Genomic DNA, 12,109 nt, shown 5'->3' on the forward strand with positions numbered 1-12,109 from the left:
ATGAACAAAAGTAATAGAGAATATTGGGAACATCCTAGTGAACAATGTAATTTATTTTCAATTTCTTATAAAAAGTTTCATACTTGAAAAATAGAGGTGGTTGGCCTGACAGGCCTCCCCTCAGGTAAGCAAGGGTTAAAAAGCAATTGTACGATTGGCTGTTCGGTCCCTTCAATTTTGATAATCCTAACAAGCTCGTAGACGCGGACAAAGAATAACGACCGAAAAAAAGCAACCCTCAATCGCAAGTTAATGACCTGGCAATGCTGTCAAGCGAAGAGGCAACACTGCGATGTTTGTTTTATAGCTGTTCACATCAGACTGCGAAAGAAAGATTCAGATGACAAAACGGTGCTTCCCGACGCTCAACCGTTACTTGGTTATATAATAATTGTCCGACATCCGGTCACCCCCTCCTCCTAACGTAGATTACAAGATTATATAGAATTATAAGAGGCAACAAGACAAGTAACATTCACTTTAATAGGCTTCCATTGAAACTTACGGCAAAACAATGGGAAGGGGAATTCTTAAGGCCAAAGACAATTATCAAAAACCTAATGGCTTGTGGACGACAAGAGAAGACTGTTAATTAAAATCCCTAGGTGTAAGATCAAGTACTCTCGACTGGGGCCAGCCATGAGCCGGAGAGGGCAAACGTGGTTCAAGAGTTCACAGGCTGAATTATGACACGCGCCTTCTGCCTGCAGGGAATGTTTAGCACTTAGGAACAACCCATTCTAATGCTTCTCATAGGCTAAGTGACCGTTGTCTTTAACGTCAATACAAGAGCTAGGATTTTTGACATAAAAATTACCTAAATTATGAGCTAAAATTTTACAAAATATGCACTATAGTTTGAAAAATATACCCTTATAACTGGACTGTTTCAAACATCAATATCTATCATATGCTGAGATATTTTCACATACGTACTTCTTTTAGTTCACTTTATGGGCCCTCAGGGGCGTGGTGCTGATCACATCACCCCCACCTTCGGCCGTGATCAAGAAAGTGTGGGGCCCTAACTCCAGACCCCCTATACGCCTTTATAGCGTGGTGCAAAGCACAGGGGAGCACACTTATGGGCCCTGAATCGCAACGCACAATGAATACTTTCTGATTTTCAAATAAAAACGAAAAAGATTTTGCTGCAGTAAAAGAACTTGATTGAACATGGGAGTAAAGACAAATCCACTTCGAAAATGACTGTTTATTTCTTAAAAAAGCGAAAAAAATGCTGAAAATGACCGAAAATCCATCAAAATATGCTCTATCACGTAAAAATGGCCAAATATGCCCTTAAAAAGCACCTAAATTTAATTAGCTTCTTCATAATATGAATTTCTATATGTTTATGGAACACATCACCCTTATAATAATAATCCGTTGCGCAACAGCCCATGAAGGGCCTAGGCATACCTACCGACTGCCGGTCTCCCTCCCACGCTTTCCTTCGTCACCTCTAAGCGTGGAGATCTTCAACTAGTATTGGAATAGTCGGGGGGTCGACCCTTACAAAAATAAAAAAATATGCTGTCATGAAAATCATAGCCCTAGTCAATACTGACAGGTCGTAGATCGCTACACGCCCCTGGGTATGGGAAATTTCTAGTGAAGGACAATAGATTTTCAACATGGAAACTGCAGGCAACTACTGGAAGAAAGTGAAACTAGATTTTTTTCCTGGGAGTGGCACAGAATATACTGTAGACGTAACTTTGGAAATATAATGCCCATAATGTGGAGTTTCTTTTACTTATCGCGGAATTGTTAGAAAGTTAGGGAGAAGCTTATTTAGGACTCAAAACTGATTGTTTATTACATAGATGGTTGACGGCTTCTTATTACCTTCTATCATGATTATTCTCGTAAATACCCAATTAAACATCAACAGAGTCGCTACGCACCAAAACCGAGACGGCAAAAATGAAATAAAAGTAAATTTGTAAATGCACAATTTGAAAACAGGACAAACTTTCGGCATAGGTACAGACCCTTGTAAAAGTCACGAGTAAAGCAGCATGTCATCCATAAAGGGAATAAAGTTGCATATAACATGAATTAAAATTGCGCTAACTCTTCTCAAAAGTCAGTATGTGGAAGGATAAGATACGATGGCAAAATATTTGTCTTTTAACGTTTCCAATCGAATATGGGTTTGCTTGCTATGAACACCACAGCTCTTCGAATATAAACAATTGCTCCTCGAAGAAACGGATTTAAACATTTTGAATGCCAACATTTGAAAGTCAAGTGCAGGGATATTCACGGTTGACAACCTCGTTTCGTTGGTCATTCATTAACTTATTACGTACACTAAACTGGGCCTTTCTTGATTGATTTGCTTTATTTTACATCGCTTCTTGTGCCCCTTTTGGCTAATTTGCGAAGATGGGGGTGAGTGATGATATGATGAAATTGATCAACGGACACTCACTAACATCCATGCCCAGGCCGGGATTCGAACCCGGGACCCCTGGCATCGTAGCGCGATGTGCTAACCACTCTGCTACGGTGGTCGGCACAGCTAAACTGGGGATTATTCAAGTAATACTCACACCAATACATTGCTCTATATCAATATAAATATACAATCACAAGTCGATGATAATATATGAATACGGTTACTATGGGTACAGCTTAGAAAACTGAACCAAAATACAAAACACTATAAATGTATAATGAAACCAAATAGTTACGCATTAATCACAACGGTAGTTTGTATTGCCGTAGACATCGGGAGGGGATATACACCCACAGTCCTGTGCAGTCATAATGCACCACACCTGCATGTGTTTTATACGACCGAATATACGTTAAATCTACATACTACGCCGAAATTTGGAGTGAGGGATTGAACGTAACGCGTTACGAAGTCAGAGGTCCCGGGTTCCTACTCTTGTGAAGGGGAAGTAAAACGTTATCCAAAAAGACGGAAATAAAAATAGGAAAGGAAATTTTGAGTTTGGAAAGAGGTCAGTAAGAAGTGAAAGTCGTTGCAGGTGGGCTGTGATTCCAAGAATAAAACTTGTTTAGCACAAGTTTCGGTAATTCCAAATGTTTGAAAATCCTGGCTCTTATTATCTAAATTAGAATGACAACTACAATTATGCGCCACTGAAGACCACTTTTTCACTTCATACTTGAAATCGCTATTTCCACACCCAGTAAGCGTTACAAGTTAAAGACTAGCATATCGCCAGTAACAAAGCTCCAAATTATGATCATGTGACAATAATTTATATTTCGTCTCACCCGAAAAAAAAAAAATAATATGACTTGAGCTAGAATTTGTTGTATCAGGTAGGCAGGCTGACAAATGAATGTATTTTAAAATATCTCAATAGAAGAGATTCCGTGATGCAAAAAAAAACCGCGTAGTATATCCCCCACATTTTCTATGTTAAGCCGTCAAAGTTAGGGTTGGGAGAGTTTTGTTTGAAACAGACTATTGGAATGCAATAAGAAGAAATAACAAAAGCAAGTAGGGACCAAGTGACGATAAATCTTCTTCTGCAATAGTTCGTATTGATCAAAAGACATTCGATATGTGTAATCGTTCGAGATCTATTGCTTCAAGATCTTACAAAAAAAAGGTAAAGTGCTCCCCTGTGCTTAGCACCACGCCATGAAGGCGTATAGGGGGTGTGGGGGTAACGCGCCACACTTTCTTGATCCGGTCGTGATTGGGGATGATGTGATCAGCCACTTACCCCCCCCCCCCCCCAGGGTTTCCCCCAGGTACCCATGTCATTCGACGCAAGATCTTACATACCATACCTAACAGTACACATGTTCCCTTTTTCTTGTAAATACATATAGGGTTACTGCAATAAAAATATATCATATCCGTCAGTGGCGCGCCAGTAGTTTCGTGACTTGCTTTTTAAGCACCAAAGTCATACACGTGTATTTTGCCACATTTTCCTGCAGAAGGCGTTCTCTTTTCTGTCTTTATATGAATCCCTGGACAGTGGGTTATTATCACCATCAGCCCCTCCTTCAGCGCATCACTTTATTCCCTTCCCCATCACGCAACACATGGTCATTATATGGGATATGAAACGAACAAACTTCTTTACCAAATAGACTGTCGAATTGAGAATTTCTGCTTACATATTACAACAAATGTTAAATGCACATGTAAGTACATGATATAAAAATTCTGGTGAGGCGAAAAAAAATTTTACAACTCAAGCATCCCTGGTGGGATTCGAACCCACGACCCCTGGATTAGAAGTCCAGTGCGCTATCCTCTGCGCTACAGGGACAACGGACGTCCATGGTCCTTGAAGCAGCTGACGCCACGAGAGGTGCACGGGATGGCCTTCACGTGGAACGGTGCCAGCTGCCACTTACGCGTTTGTCTTGTCACCGGAAGTATCTGCTTTGTTTTTAACGCTGCCTTTGTACATTTAGTCGTGCGGATACACCATCTTAATGTTATTATCTATGAAATACAACCAAAGCGATAAGTGGCGTGCATGTGCGTCTGCAGTAGCACACTTTCGAAGAGCAACATGTGGCAAGGCAATGTACTTTTCAAGTAGTTCACTTCTTGGCATCCAGCGTTGAAGGCAGACAGGGGAACAAGGTTGGCAATGGCATGTTCAAAATAAACATTTTGAATTTCTGAATTTGGATTTAAAATTTTGGGTACGTCAGCCCCTTACTATAACTTAAATAACATAATTTCAGTGTCGTGTTACTAAAATTTTCTGACTTTCGCTAAATCTGAGACTGTAAAGGGGCACTCAGCACACACAAGGACAAAAAAACATGACAAAACACACAAAATTATACTGGCCATAGTGCCAGTCGCCAGCAAAATACAGTCCAGGGTGTACTACGTGGAAGTGAGGTTGACTTTTGGGCGCCTATGTGGATGGACACCCCTCAAAATAATAATAATAATAATAATAATAATAATAATAATAATAATAATCCTTTGCGCAACAGGCCATGAAGGGCCTGGGCATACCTACCGACTGCCGGTCTCCCTCCCACACTTTCTCTCGTCACCTCTAAGCGTTGAGATCTTCAACCAGTTTTTGGAATAGTCGGGGGGTCAGCCCGACGTATCCCCAGCCGTTATAGTAGGTCTTCTCGACCGGATTACGCTCACTCACTCGGAGCTTCCCAATTTCCTCACGATGGTGGGTTGCCACCGGCCCTATACGTAGGCCGAATAAACATGTTTAAAACAGTTTCTTTTAAACTTTTAATACAATTTGTTTTAAACGTTCTTTTAGACTTGCTTAAAACACATTTTGATACCTCATATTTGATATTCTGTGGTTATTTGCGTTTAGTAACTTTGTATTTTCAATTAATCCGTGTCATTTTGTTTACTGTGCACAGAAATCTGTTCAGTGGCTGTACATATATATTCAGTTAACAAAGAAAAACATCGTAAAGAGTACTCGTGGGTCACGTTTAAAACACCTGACTAGTTTAAAAAATTTAATTTGAGTTTTAAAAATTTAATAGTATATGGATGAAACAGTTTTGTTTTGCACTGAGGAAATTGGGGAGCTCCGAGTGAGTGAGCGTAATCCGGTCACGGAGACCTACTATAACGGCGGGGGATACGTCGGGCCGACCCCCCGACTATTCCAATACTGGTTGAAGATCTCTAGGCTTAGAGGTGACGAAGGAAAGCGTGGGAGGGAGACCGGCAGTCGGTAGGTAAGCCTACGCCCTTCATGGGCTGTTGCGCAACGGATTTTTTTCTAATATACTGCACATAGTTGTTAATGTCAATATTTTGTTTTACTACCACTCAAAAATAATGTTACAGCAGTCAAGAAACTACTTACATTTACTTTGTTTCTGATCATGTTACTGTCTTTTTCATTATTAACACATAAACATTGATTTGATTTGCTTTATTTTACTTCGCTTTTTGTGCAACTTTTGGCTAATTTGCGAAGATCGGGATGAGTGATGATATGACGAAATTCATGAATGGACACTCACAAATATCCATGCCCAGGCCAGGATTCGAACCCGGGGCCCCGGGCGTCGTAGCGCGATGTTACATAAACATTGGTTTTTACTTTCTAATATATGTAGGGCAAAAGGCTGCTCAGTATAATTAAAAAAAGATTCAAGAATAAACTTTAGTTGGAGAAAACTGGTACCGGCATCTGCGACCTAACGTTGGGTACCTGTATCCAGAACCAAACATCGGGTACCCGGATCTGGAACAGAACATCAGGTACCCGGATTAGAAGCCAAACATAGCGTACTCGAATATGGTACAGAAAATCGGGTAACTGGATCCGAACCGAACATCGAGTACGCGGATTGGGACCGAAGATGGATACACGGATCTGGAATCGACCATCGATCCAGAATCGAGAACGGGTACCGGGATCCAGAACCGAAAAATCCGGTAACCAGATTCGAAATTACCCGGAGTCCGAATATTTCAGAATCCGCGTCTGGTGACTCCCAAGACACACATAGATTTCAAGTGGCCTTCCCATTGGTGTAGTGGTAACATCGTCCCCTTGTAATCACGGATTCCATACCCGGTGGGGGCACATATAGTTGTTCCAACCTCACTCAAAACTGTAAGTCCAGCCCCGATTAGCCCAACTGTGCGCAAGAGTGCACGTAGAATCAGAGCACACATTTCAAACCATGGCCCGCCACTGTCTACAATGCAAACTCTCAAGAGGGCATGCCAAGATATACACAGTAAGTTTACAGGCTTGGGAAACGCATGCTTGCAAACGCCCAAGCACGAACAAGTACCGCCTCGCCTGCTGCAAGATGGCGCTAATAACAAATCATAATTATCTACAATTTTAACACTTACATGCACGACGCAACGGAACAAGCATCAGGCTTAACGCTTTAGTTCCTTGTTCTATAAAACGCTAATCAAGCAATGTAGCGGTTTTTCATTCGGAAGTTGAGACAAAAGTTCGGAGAAGATGGCATAGCAATTTCCACAGGTATACGGTACTTAGGCTTCACCTTTGAGAGTGCCAGCAAGAAGCCAATTGACACTGGCAAGGGGGGCTTTTTTTTAGTCAGGTCACCGTACCAAACTCCGACACCGCTATGCATTAAAATAAAAATAAAAATCTTGAAGAGGACAATAATGGGTGTCATTGTACGCGACACCAGTGACCTACCGAAGGGACACCAACTTCCTGTGATTTCGGGTTCTTTGAATGAAAGGGGGAGACGCTGTAACGGAAATGGTGACAGCGCTTATGACGCAAATTCCTCTGCACCTTAATTCTCCTCCAGAAGATGCAAGGGTAACCGCCTTGGCCCTTGGACCTGTACTCGTAGTCATAAAACTTATTTTCCCACATGCTTGGATCCGATTGGACAAATTTTGTAGTTCGTACTCCACGTAAAACTACGAATGGTAGTAAGATAAACTTGATTTTTGTTATTTACCGCTGCTTTTCTGCTATTTTTGGACACTTGATGGACACTTACAAAGAACACCCACGTCCAGGTCGAGATTCGAACCCGGGATCTTTGGCATCGTAGCACGTTGTAATTACTTCTGGGTAGAAAGAGAGAAACTCAATCCTTATCAATATTGCCGATTTTTGTAAGGAGCGCACGGCATGGAATCGATCCGACATACATTTCCTTTGATTCTGTACATTGGTGGCGGGGTAGTTAGCACAGCACACAACGACGCCAGGCGTCCCGTGTTCGAATCCCAGTCTGGGCATGTGCGTTTTACGTGAGTATCCCTTCATCAATTTAATCATATCATCGCTCATCTTCGTCTTCGCGATTAGCCAAATGTGGAAGGAAAGCGAAGTAAAATCAACCAATCAATCATGATAAAATATTTCTGTTTTCCACCGTGTTTTATGGCAATGAGGTACAAACGTCAACGTTGACACAGCACCAAGTTACTCCGTCTGTACCATAATTATTGGTCGGTACACTTTTGTTTGTTGTCCCATAATAATTGCACGACATTCAAACTGTGACATTGGTGTATACAGAAGAAGTAAATTAAACACGGGAATGTGTCATACAACGTTATTACTCAAGGATCAGTACAAATTGGCCGATCAAGTATCCAAAAGAACCTAAATAAAAAGTTACCATTTTGGCATACCGGACAATAATTATGGGACAGAGGGAGTATGTTCCATAGATCCTCTCTTGCAAGAATTGAAGGGGGTGAGGGTGGGGAGTTCCAGGTTTCTTATCTTTTCCAGGAGGTAAGTGTCTTTATCTTTGTTCTTGAGTATATATTAGTACGCATATAGTTAGTTAGTACATATAAGTATATTACTTCGACATACTGACAGAATGACTGGCGGAGGAAATAGGTTTTAGTTTATTTAAATAAATGTTCGCAGTTATGCACGGCCATGCTCCGCAGATTGCCGAGACAGAGTGTAGAGACGAAATCTAGATTTTTCCACTTCAGAGGGGGTAGAGGGAGGGAACCCCGAAGTTGATCAGTCTGTCCCTTTTAAGTCTTCCCAGCACACACAAAAGCTAGACTAATATTTTTATTTCGGTCCAAAGATGCACTTTTGATTTTTGCATAGTACTTAGGAATTTATTCAATGTAACAGCCCCAGAAAATACCTCCCGTGACCAGACTCGAGCACAGCAATCAAGTCAGCCATTTGCAACTCGTCACAAAAAAAAACATAAGCATTTATAACTCCAGATCGATAACAAGACAGGTTTTCTCATTCGCGAGGCGAGACGAACCAGTGCCAAGTCTCGTCTCGTTTTGTTCTGGTGCTTGTAAAACTGTAGGTCCAGTTGCGATTATCCCCTGAACACAAGCCGAAAAATATACGAAGCATATCATGGCAATGAAGAAGAACCAAGCAAACTTCTTAATTTTTACGTGTCACCGATGCAATAAATGAAGGAAGTGAGACAATAAATTGGGCAAATTAAAATAAAAGGAAGCAAAATATCCAAGAAAGAAGCTATGGGAAACATTTTACACCAGGATTTCCGGCTGCATTAAGTGTTATATATAACATTTCATCAAACTGGATGGCAACTCCTCATGGCAAAGGTAAAGCATGCAAGTCAATGGAGTTAACAATCAACAAAAGCACCTCTGTGAACACGCACACCCAAAAGCTAACACAATTATACCCCCTACTTGAAACAGAATAGACTTCGGTTGCTGAAAATTCCTCACATCTTTTTTACGTTTGACCAAATAAACACCAAACGAACAAACGGAACTATCCGCAAGTTCAATCTTATCTCTTTACCTTAACACAAGGCTATGTGCAAGATGGACGTAATTAAGGAAAGGGGGTGTCCAGGGGGTCCGGACTCCCCGAAAGACTTACTAAGTATTAAAATTAATAATGAAAATAATGAAATAAAAAAATAACTAAAATTAAATAATGAAAATATACTTGTTGCTTAATCGAGGGTTATTTATTTTCGCAGAACTCATTGGAAGGCAAGGAGTATATAGAAATCATATGACTTTCAATGACAGTACCAAAGGAGATTTATGCAATATTTATTACTACTTATAATAATATGCATAAAATATAAAATATTACGTGGAACTTGACTTTTCGTCAATTGGATCTAACATCCTTTCTTGACATTCAATATTCAATTGTTTATCTATTTGACATTAATTTCCTTGATAAGGAAGTTTCTTTTGTTACAAATTTTGGCTACCTTAACTATACGTAAGCTAGATAATGAATACGTGCTGTTATATCACTATCCTCATACCATCTTATTACCTATTCATATAATAAACATATAATGTTAATTAATTTGAATTATTTTAATTAATACTATTTTAATTCATTTAATATAATTATAATTATTATTATTATTTGAGACACTTGGTCCGAACTCTCCCGAAATATACTCCTGGATACGTGCCTGGTACAAGGCTAGAGTTTAGCCTAGGTCAGTAAGCATGGTGTGTGATGCAAAAGCAAATGTTTCGGTGAAAGATTTATCTCGACTCTAGTCCGAGTGGGTCGAATGCTATTCTTTTCTATCATTATGCAACACAATCAAATAAAACTATGTAACACAACTTTATCTTGTATTTAGCCAAACTCGGATGGCATGAAGTGGACAAGTGTGCAAGGAGGACATTGCACGTTGAGCATAGGTATCACCAAAGTCGTCATTGGCGGATCGTGGCAATACACACACATACATATATCAGTCATTTTCTGGCAGACAATTCAATTGCGGACCCTTGTTGCTTCTCCTAGCGTGTACCTTTCAGTTTGTACCATCACTTCTGAATCACCCTATATGTACAAACAGAGCAGGCGGCATAATTCCGATGGTACTGGTTAATTCAAGTTATCCTGTCGCTAACAGTAACAGTAAGTGCAATTTTTAAATCTATTTCAGCTGTGGAGTCCTTATTTTGTAGCAACTACTATGTATTTATTATGTATATACATAAAATAGACTACCCTAATTTGCTTGGATGTTTGACCAGGTGGCTGTTTTTCCAACGCTCTAACAATTACGGGAAGTACTGCAACTATGATGTATGTATGTGTAAATAAGTTCATACACACAAATTCATTCATTCATTATTCTCTATCCAGTGAGCAAGCTTTTCAGTGCAACCGCCAGATGGGCCTCTCGTCGCCTTGTAAATAAGGGGACCCAGGTTCGATACACAGTGGAGGCACATAATGGATTGGATTTCTTTAAACTGTAGGTATAGTCCCGGTTAGCTTGTCTGTGCATAAATGGAACTAAAAAACGAAAAACTCAACCTCCAGCCTTTTTAATTTTACACCATACTCCCTATATCAGTGCAGGACCTATTTAATTTAACATTGTATCTATTACTTGATTTCTTCTTTTCCTGATCATTTCCGCATTAACCATTCTTTCCAGTGTGTCTTTTAACTAGCCAGTATCCCAGCAAATTCCTTTTCCTTATCATGATGATTTCCAGCATTGCTTTTCTTTCACCAACTCTCTTCATTTCATGAGCTCCATTCCTCGCCATAGCCATACATCTAAAGCTTCTAAAGCACGACCGGCCAAGGAATAAACTTCAGGAAACAAAGACTTTTCGCCTCCAGTTGTGGGAGTTTCAAGGAGGGGAAAGCGGTGTTGCCTGATTTTTGTCCAGCCGCACACGATGTATTTTACTGCCAACATGCACTCTTCGCTCGCATTTTAGGCATGGAATCGGAGACCCATTCGCTTGCTACCCGGCGGCAACCATTAGGCTTCGCCTTGATGAGGTTGTCTGTTTCGAACACGACTCGAAACGAAAAATTTGGCAACGCAGAATACCACGAGAATTTCCCCTCACCACGGCAATTGGACAAAGCCGATTGGTTCAGCGGTTCACGTGACCCTCTCTGGCTTTCGACGGAAAATACGAAAATAGAATTGTTTAGTCTGTTCTTTCGCCAAACATACTTTAGTCGCTTTTCCTCACTTCGTAACATCCAGATTTCTGCGCCACACAACGTTGAACTCTACACGACTTTAGTCTCTTCTTCCTATTTTGTTCAAATAACTTTAAAGCATATTACATGACTATTTGTATTGTCGAGGAAACCAACTCTTATTTTTTCCACTATGAAAGACTCGAGATTCATCGACTTGTGGAATAGTCGTTTACCTTAATGACCGGAATATGACGTTAAGAACGAATCGTCCTGGCTGTGTGAAAGCACTTTCAAACTGACAACTGCATTTTTCAGGCTAAGAATGAAAACATTGCGAGTGTTATTTTTACTGCGAAGAGCAGTCCGGTCCGGTCGGCATTCGGAGAGAAATTCGAGTTCAAGAAACTCAGCAGGTGGCCGCTGAAGAACTTTAATTGCATTTTTTCAGAAAAGACTGGGAGGGGTGGGGGTTGTCCCGATGAAAATATTTCGTATCTTGTTAACTCTGTACTTCTGGACGATAACAAAACCCACCACTGTACTACACGGGGAGAAAAAGTCTGATTGGCCGTATCAAGACAAAAAACATTTTCAATAAAGTTTAGTTATACCATGGGGAAGATTCACTGTTTATGGCAGTTTTATCAAATTCGTTTATGACTGTAAATGGGGAGTATTTTTTTTTATTATTCGGCCAGTTCTATATTTCACCATACACTTTCATC

General features: G+C 40.4%; 1 protein-coding gene and 1 non-coding gene across 2 annotated transcripts in view; both read right to left on the minus strand.

Annotated features, from left to right (window-relative positions):
- The window catches only part of LOC145981997 (autophagy-related protein 16-1-like), a 731,341-nt gene that overhangs the window by 141,003 nt on the left and 578,229 nt on the right, over positions 1 to 12,109 (minus strand). The window lies entirely within an intron of this gene.
- Positions 4,202 to 4,274, minus strand: TRNAR-UCU (transfer RNA arginine (anticodon UCU)). Its single transcript has one exon. It is a non-coding gene; the product is annotated as a tRNA-Arg (tRNA).

This window comes from Lepisma saccharinum, chromosome 30 (genome assembly GCF_977018435.1).
Source record: "Lepisma saccharinum chromosome 30, izLepSacc3.1, whole genome shotgun sequence".
In the NCBI taxonomy this organism is placed as follows: domain Eukaryota; kingdom Metazoa; phylum Arthropoda; class Insecta; order Zygentoma; family Lepismatidae; genus Lepisma; species Lepisma saccharinum.